Below are 8,638 nucleotides of genomic sequence, written 5' to 3'. Positions count from 1 at the left end.
TCACGATCGACCTCAAGGATGCTTATTTTCACATAAGCATCCTGCCAGAGCACAGGATGTTCCTCAGGTTCGCTTTTGGGGGCGAAACGTACCACTATCATGTCCTTCCTTTTGGCTTAGCCCTTTCATCACACACGTTTACGAAGTGCATGGACGCTGCCCTGGCACCGTTGCGTCTCCAGGGCATCCATGTACTGAACTACCTAGACGACTGGCTCATTTTGGCCCAGTCGGAGGCTATGGCAGCCAGTCATTGAGATGCTGTGCTTGCCCACATGAGGTCCTTAGGCTGAACCCGGGAAAGTGTGTGCTTTCTCCTTCTCAGAGAACCACCTTTCTAGGGGTGGTTTGGGACTCAACCACGATGCGGGCACATCTGTCTCCCACTCGGGTGGCCTCCATCTTGTCGGCAGTGAAAGCTATTCGGCTAGGCCGCGGCCTCTCTTTCGCTGAGGCACAGAAGGTGCTCGGCCTCATGTCAGCAGCAGCCGACGTTATCCCTTTGGGTCTCCTTCACATGAGGCCATTCCAGCTCTGGCTCATCCTCGCAGGCATTCCCTCAGGGTTATACGGGTTACGCGCCGTGGGCTTCATACTCTCCTTATGTGGAAAAGAAGGGTACGTCTGAAGGGTATGGACATGGCCGAGGCTCCGTCTGTATGCCTTTCCCCCGGTAGCTCTGCTCCCGCAAGTCCTAGCCAGAGTGTGCCACGACCGGGTCAACCTTCTCCTAGTTGCCCCTCGTTGGCTCTCTCGAGTTTGGTTCACGGACCTAGTCTCCCTCCTGAACGGCACTCTATGGGAGGTTCCCGTCAGGAGGGATCTCCTCTCTCAGGCGCAGGGGACAATTCTTCACCCCTGCCCCGAGATGTGGAAGCTTTGGGTCTGGCCCCTGAGGGGGACCAGCTCCTAGACGCAGGCCTCTCAACTGAGGTGACAGAGACTCTGCTGAATGCTAGGGCTCCCTCCACTAGGAAACTGTATGCTCTGAAGTGGAGGCTTTTTTGCCTCTGGTGTGATGAGCACACTGATCCAGTTCACTGCCCGGTTGGTACAGTGCTGGAGTGCTGGGCCTCCTTGGGTAGGCACCCTTTGGTCTCTCGCTTTCTGCGTGGTGTCAGGCGGCTGAGGCCTTCCTCTAGACCACGCCTTCCTTCCTGGGACCTCTCTGTGGTCCTGGAGGGGCTGCTGGAAGCCCCCTTTGAGCCAGCCTCTGAGAAGTTTCTGACCCTGAAGTCGGCTCTGCTTCTTGCCTTGGCCTCTCTTAGGAGAGTCGGGATTTGCAGGCTTTGTCGATCGCCCCCGCCTGCCTAGAATTTGCCCCCGGCATGTCCAAGGCTATCCTGCACCCCAGGCCAGTATATGTCCCTAAGGTGCCCAGGATGGCGGGTTGTCCAATCATCCTGCAGGCCTACTGTCCCCCGCCCCATCAGTTGGCGGAACAGGAGAGGCTGCACTTACTTTGCCCGGTAAGGGCCCTGAGGACTTACATCCACCGCTCTAGCTCGTGGCATAACTCCTCTGCCCTTTTTGTCTGTTTTGGGGGCCGGAATAGGGGTAATCCGCTGCGCCTGGCGTACTGGGTGGTGGAGGCCTATGAGCTGCACGGTCATGCCTCACCTCTTGGCATCAGGGCCCACTCCACTAGGGGTATCGCCTCGGCCAGGGGTGTCCCCATTGAAGATATTTGTGCTGCGGCAGGATGGTCCTCTCCGCACACCTTTATCAGATTCTATGACCTGGACTTGGACCCCACTCCAGGGTCCCAGCTACTGCGGGGCCTATGATGTGCTGTTCCCAGTCTGCTCGTGATCTCTCACGGCCTCTGGCGCAGTCATCGACCGGTGCGTGGCGGCGTGGGTATTGGCATTCCCATAGCGTCAGCACTGACGCAGCGTCGAGTTCCCTCGAAAGGGAACTACACCAGGTTACGTATGTAACCCGGTTCCCTGAGAAGGGAACGAGACGCTGCATTGTTGGCCACGCCCCGGGCATCCGTTTGCGCTTCCTTCAGACAAGGAGAGCTGGAGCAGCGTGATGTAGATGCCTTTATATGGACTTACTGGCGAGTAATTACTCCTTCACGTGTCCTTTCCGAGCCATTAAATGGTCTGTGTACACACAGAGCTTCAGACACAACTTCCTCAAAGAAGCATTCCCGTCAGCACTGACGCAGCGTCTCGTTCCCTTCTCAGGGAACCGGGTTACACACGTAACCTGGTGTAGTTTATCTAATATTATAAAAATTGTGTGACTGGTTATTACTGAACCCAGTAAACAAGTGAAGCTCAGAAACCTAGCAAATGCTCTGTTGTGGACATCTTGTACTATTACAGTTAAAACATTTATTTGTTCTATTCTAGTTTGATGGAATCAGAAAAAGATATAAACAACCTGACTAGGTCAAATAAACTAGTTTTAAGAGATACATTTGGTTACTATAGAAACTAGATTAGATTTAAATTGAATATTGGATACAGATGTAGATCGGGACAATTTGTAATTAAATAAGAAGTGCAGTAAAGACAAGCCATGACTCCACATATATAACACCAAACTATATAAGACCTCTAAGACCATCTAAGACCATTCACTCAGACCAGCAATGAGGTAATGAGGAAATCTCCAGAACTAAGGAAAGAGTTTTAGGCTTTGCAGGAGATAAGAATTAGACCTCACATGCTTTGTCACTTCTTTTGGGATTCTTTTGGGATGTCACTTCACTTTCTTTCTCATAATTTCTATTCTTATGTAAATAGAAAGATGTTGAAATCTGAAATCTGTTTCCTTAAATTTTATATTTCTTGTTCTGCTGTACATTTAATAAAGAACATACAGAAACAAACACAATGGCAAATTCGGCAGTATTAGATAGAGAAATGTATCAGTGTTATGAAGACACCACAAACTACCTGGTGTTGTCAATACAATTTAATTATAAGGTATAATAAATAATTATTAATCCAGAGCATACATGTGTGACTGTATGACCTATTTGCAGGGTGTTATTTATTAGGGTGTTAAGGTTTTTCTCTTCAGTGAACACAAGATGATGCAGTCACTTATCTTATAGTGGTTGACCTCACATTCTGAGATGATGGATTATACTTTTCACACAAAAATTTTTGTGACAGAGTATACTTGTTGTTCTATCATACATACTGCTGATATAATATCCTAACCCCTGCCCTGGTTACTGTTAGAGCCTAAGCTCATTTCAGAGATACCATTCTGATTAAACACTGTCCACTTCAGACTAAACTGTCATAAGAATAAATACTCATCTAATGTCATTTCTCTGACAAACAAAAGCACCTGCTGTGTCAGAATCACTGAAAACTGTTTTATCGATAATGTAATTAATTGATTATATATAGATGAATCAGTAGATGCATTAATTGTTCATGTAACCAAGGAATTAGAAGGACTTATCAATTATCAACTTATTTAGTAATATTGTAATGCAGTCATTAATGTTGGCAGTAAACGAATGTTTAAATGTATTTAAAATATGTCAGGACCCGTGTCAATGATGTTGTTATTTGTGAACAATCTCCATTTTGTCTTCCGGTTGTTAGTGCGAGTTGAGTGATGATTGATAAACTGTCCAATCCGCGGAGGTTTTGTGTAAGACACCAATCATCTGTAAATCAATCATCAGCCAATCGTCTGTAAAAAGGGGTGGGATCTATGTGGAGCATGTATTGTAGTTCTGGACTGTAGCCTAATGATTTGCGTATTCGTCTACGAGTTCGCGGCCATAAACACTCAGGATCAAAACCCGTGCGTGACTCTGAAAGAGGCTGTTGTTATTATATCCGCTCAGACTCTTCTACAGGTCATTAAAATGGTGAGGAGGCTAAATTCAACCGTTAAATTTTATCCCTAACGTTAGCTCGCTATTGTAACAACACCATCTACCAGCCACCAGAGGGAACTCTCACCGGAATATTGAAGCACTTCCGGTTTTTCTCCCACCACTGCTGGTATTTTCATTTTGTATTTTTTTTTGTTTGGTGTGTTCATTGCATATCATTAGTAATTACCTTTGACCTTTGAATTTATTGCCCTTTTTTTTTTTGTATTTGTTTGCTGGGTTTTCTTCATTAAAACCTCCTCATATTTAATGTAATCCTTCTGTCGCTGTGAATCTCTCTCAGCTGTTAGTTCACTAGCACTTAGTTATTTCTACAATACAGGTTCAGTCACTTCTGGTAACATTACAGTTATAAATAAAAGCATATCATATTTTCTTATGCTTATGATAAATGTCTTCAAAGGTAAAGCACAGACAGCTTTTAATGCTAACTATGACTAAAACCAATGCTTAACAATTTAAAGGTGGGGTGTACGATGTTTGAGAGCCAATATTGACATTTGAAATCACCAAAACAAACACGCCCCTAACCCAAATGGGTGTCACCCCGTTTTGATAGCACGGCCCTACACATACATACGTAACCCAGGCAACTATTATGGCAGAACCTGCTGGGGCAGCTGCCCGAGGGGATATTTTTTATCAGTAAATGAACTCAATGAGTAATGCTATGGTAATACAAATATGTTTTTGTAGTTCTGTGTGTTGTACTGTGAAAGGTTTAGCTCTGTTTCACGCCGAAGACGTTCAGTTCTCTCCAGCGCTGGAAAGCTGATCCTATATTAACAAAGGTCCTACTTCTTATCGTAAGCCTTTTTTCACGTTTTTATCCACCATATCAATGTTTCAATTGCTTTCTGCTAATGTCACACATGCACCGTGAACACTTGCACCGCCGCATATTGAAAAGACACGCCCCTTTCTGCTCATTGGCTACACGTTTGTTTTGTTTGTCGGCCCGTCAGAGTTTTCTGAAGCATTTCTCAAATAACGTGCACCCCACCTTTAACTAGCTGAGATTGGTGTTGGTCTACTAAGCAAATTCATAAACAGCATTAACTTATATTAATTGTTCTTGAAATGTTCTTTAAATTTAACTTTAAAAAAGCTATGCTATGACAGAATAACACACAAAACTGTCTGAAATAAACACAAGCAAAACTTTAATCACAAACAGAACTATAACAAACTTTGACTTCATGCTCATTGATCAGATCAGCAGCTTGCAAGGACCATGTTGTAGTGTAAACTCACTAGATTAATGTTATGTTCTGTTTATTTCGGTTCTGCCTTTCTATTAACACACTCTTGTTCTCTGATATAACTGTGAGAATAGCTAGCAAGCGAACAGCTAACAAAACACACAAGCTTGTTGATTATAGACCCTGGATACAAGTATAGCTTTCTATTTCAATTGCTACTCAAAATAAAGTAGAAAAATACTTGGAAATGAAAGTTTTAATATTGAATATTTTTTAGATTCTTTTTCATTATATAGTACAGCAGGGCTCTCAAGTTTTGAAAACAGGCAAGAGTGACATCTCCATAGAGTTCCATAGAGATAGTGGTGTGGACAGATACCTTTTGGGTGCTGCGGCATATTATATGATAAATAGTACGTTTTTGCGTGAGAAATACTGTGTGTGGCGGGAGTACGTGACAAAAGACCAAAATGAGTGACTGTCATGCTCAATGTGTGACACTTGATAGCCCTGGTACAGTGTTGTCATTAAGACTGTTAGAATATAACACATAAAGGGCAAGTATTGCAAGTGCAAAGTATTGTATTGTGTGTGTGTGTGTGTGTGTGTGTGTGTGTGTGAGAGTGAGAGAGAGAGAGAGAGAGAGAGAGAGAGAGACCCAAAAACAAGGGATGTACAAGTAACTGTTAAAATGTCAAAATACCTTAGAATATCACATTGAAACTGTGATCGATGGGGGAATCCATAGCTTCTTAGGACCACATTTTTTTATTAACATAAAATATTTCTACAGAGATTACTATAAAGTGTATAGAGAACAGGACAGTTGTCATGAATATGCATAAATACAAGTAGGTGGAGCTCGAAGTGGAGTTGAACATCAAATATTAACACTGACATTCATTTCTAAAGCTAGAAGTTTGAACTAAACACTCAGGAAAACAATGTCGTTCCTCTTCATTGTGCTTTTCACTCTTGCTGATGTTGGTAAGTCATATACACTACTTAAGTCATATACTCTACTTAAGACACACAATTCTCCATGTGAAATGTGTCATTTATGATTAAAATATCACAATATTGTTGTAATGTTTTTTTAGCAGAGGCTGCTGACAATAGCATTAAACCAGATCAAACCAATGTATTTTCAACGGAAGGCAGCAACATCTCACTGTCCTGCACGTATACTGGATCAGTTTACAGTCTCCACTGGTATCGACACAAACCTGGATCAAGACCTGAGTTTCTGTAGCTGATTGATGAGAGCGGTAAACATGTCACACCAGCCCAACCACCTCATCCACGATTGTCCATAAAACTTAAAAATGATCAAGATAAAAAGGGTAAGAAAGTGGATCTGATCATCTCCTCTGCTGCTGTATCAGACTCTGCTCTATACTACTGTGCTCTGGCACCCACAGTGACAGGAAATCCAGCTGCACTGTACAAAAACTAACACAGTATTTTTATATTGAAAGCAGTTTTGTCAGTGCTTTAGATAAATTCACTTGCCCTTTCCTTCTCATGATTTTTAGAGTTTATTTTATTCACACATTTCATTCATTCATTCATTCATTCATTCATTCTTTCCTTTGTAACTATTTACCAGAGACACCTGGAAACATTGTGAGGAATGTGAATATTTGGAAAATATTCAACACTCCACACAGTTACCTGAGCTCAAAACTGAATATTTCTGTACAAACTGGTCATCTAGATCCATCATGCTATAGCTCACACAGTCCACATGTCCTGCACAGAACCGGTCACTCTGCTGGATCTCAAAAGAATCCACACTGCATTGACTTTCAGTTAAATATCACATTGATTATAAAATACTAGTACTGACCTATAAAACACTGAATGATCTCATGCCACAGTACCTGTGGATACCCCGTTTTTAATAATCTGTCACACCTACATCGATCAAAAGGTGCAGGTTATTTAGTAGTAATTAAAGTAGTAAAGTCTACAGCAGGGGGCAGACCTTTGTCTTACAAATCCCTGCACTTATGGAACAGAATTCACATTAATTTTATCACTAAATGTTAAAACATTTGCAGGAAAATAAGCTAGACTCTCTTTCTTTTTCTGACTTTATCCCACTTTACATTTATCCATCCATCTTATCATTCTTGAAGTTGTATATTGCTGTACTTCAGTATTCATCCAATCAATTTCCATGACTTCCACAGTCCTGTCCTTGAAATATTATATGGTGAATGTCATGGTTGTCATGAACTGCTTGTACAGTTTCCTGTCAGACCGCCAGAGGGCGATCTGGCAGCGCTTTTACTTTGTCACTGTTTTTTTTTTTACATTTTGTGTTTGTGTTTTTCAAGTTTCTCTGTCATTTTCCTCCCCTTTAAACACTTGTTCCTTATGTCCTCGATTATTCCTGTTGTTTTGTGTTAGACTTTATTTGTCTTTTGTCTGTGACTCTAATTTCATGGTTCTGTGTTTTGCGATGCTTCAGACTTCTGTATTGTCTGTTGTTTAGTTTTATCCCTAGTGTTCTCCTGTATTTGTTATTTTTAATTTGTTTTTTGTTATTATTATTATTATTATTATTATTATTATTATTAATAATAATAATAATAATAATAATAGATGATATTTACAGAAACACAAAAATCAGTGTTTACAAATGTTTTTATTTTACATATATATATATATATATATATATATATATATATATATATATATATATATATATGTATATATATATATATATTAATGCAAACTTCAAACACTAAATAACTTAATACACAAATATAAACAGAAAAAAAAATGACATGAGTTAAGTAGGACATTTCACTTTTTTTTTCTGACACACATCTCTGACAGCTTTCTGAAACACCTTCCAAGTCATTTCTTCTTCCAGCCTCTGATGTTGGTAGATAGAGAAGACTTTAACCCTCTGAGGTCTAAGGGTATGTTTAGGGCCTGGAGAAGTTTTGTCATACCCTGATATTTGTGCTTCTTTCAGTTGCTTATAAAGATTTAAATGGCTAAAGTCTAATATCACTGTAATCAGCACAAACTGGACTACAATAATCTGTGCATGTATGTACAAGATTGTGTTTTTGAGAAAACAATGTTTATGTGTGGTTAGTGAAACATTTTAAATCACTTAAATAAGGCCATAAAACACAATCAGAACATTGGTTCACAGAACTTTTGAGAACTGGATCTTGTAGCCTAGAGTTTTTACTTCAGAATTATGTGAAAATCATCTTGTTTACTCACTTTTAGTTTGTAAAGGGCATATGCGAGTAGGCATCAACTATCATGCATATTAGTGTGATTTACACCTGAGAAGATAAAGGCCTGCATAATGAGCTGCATAATGAGCCTTTCAGGCAGGTGTGTGACAGAGAGAGGAGTAACAAAATAGAATGTGAGGAAAAAAATAAATGTGTATATTTTTTTGTTTTCAGTTTATTTAGAATATTTAACTAACACACAAAATAACTTTAGAAGTTATTAATAACACAGAAGACCCAATCAGGGCAAAACTGTGCAAAAAAGTATCAATAGGAAGACTGTAAGATAAAAA

The sequence above is a fragment of the Tachysurus fulvidraco genome, chromosome 1 (genome assembly GCF_022655615.1).
Source record: "Tachysurus fulvidraco isolate hzauxx_2018 chromosome 1, HZAU_PFXX_2.0, whole genome shotgun sequence".
NCBI classification, from domain to species: Eukaryota; Metazoa; Chordata; class Actinopteri; order Siluriformes; family Bagridae; genus Tachysurus; species Tachysurus fulvidraco.
Note: the sequence above shows the minus strand (reverse complement) of the source record.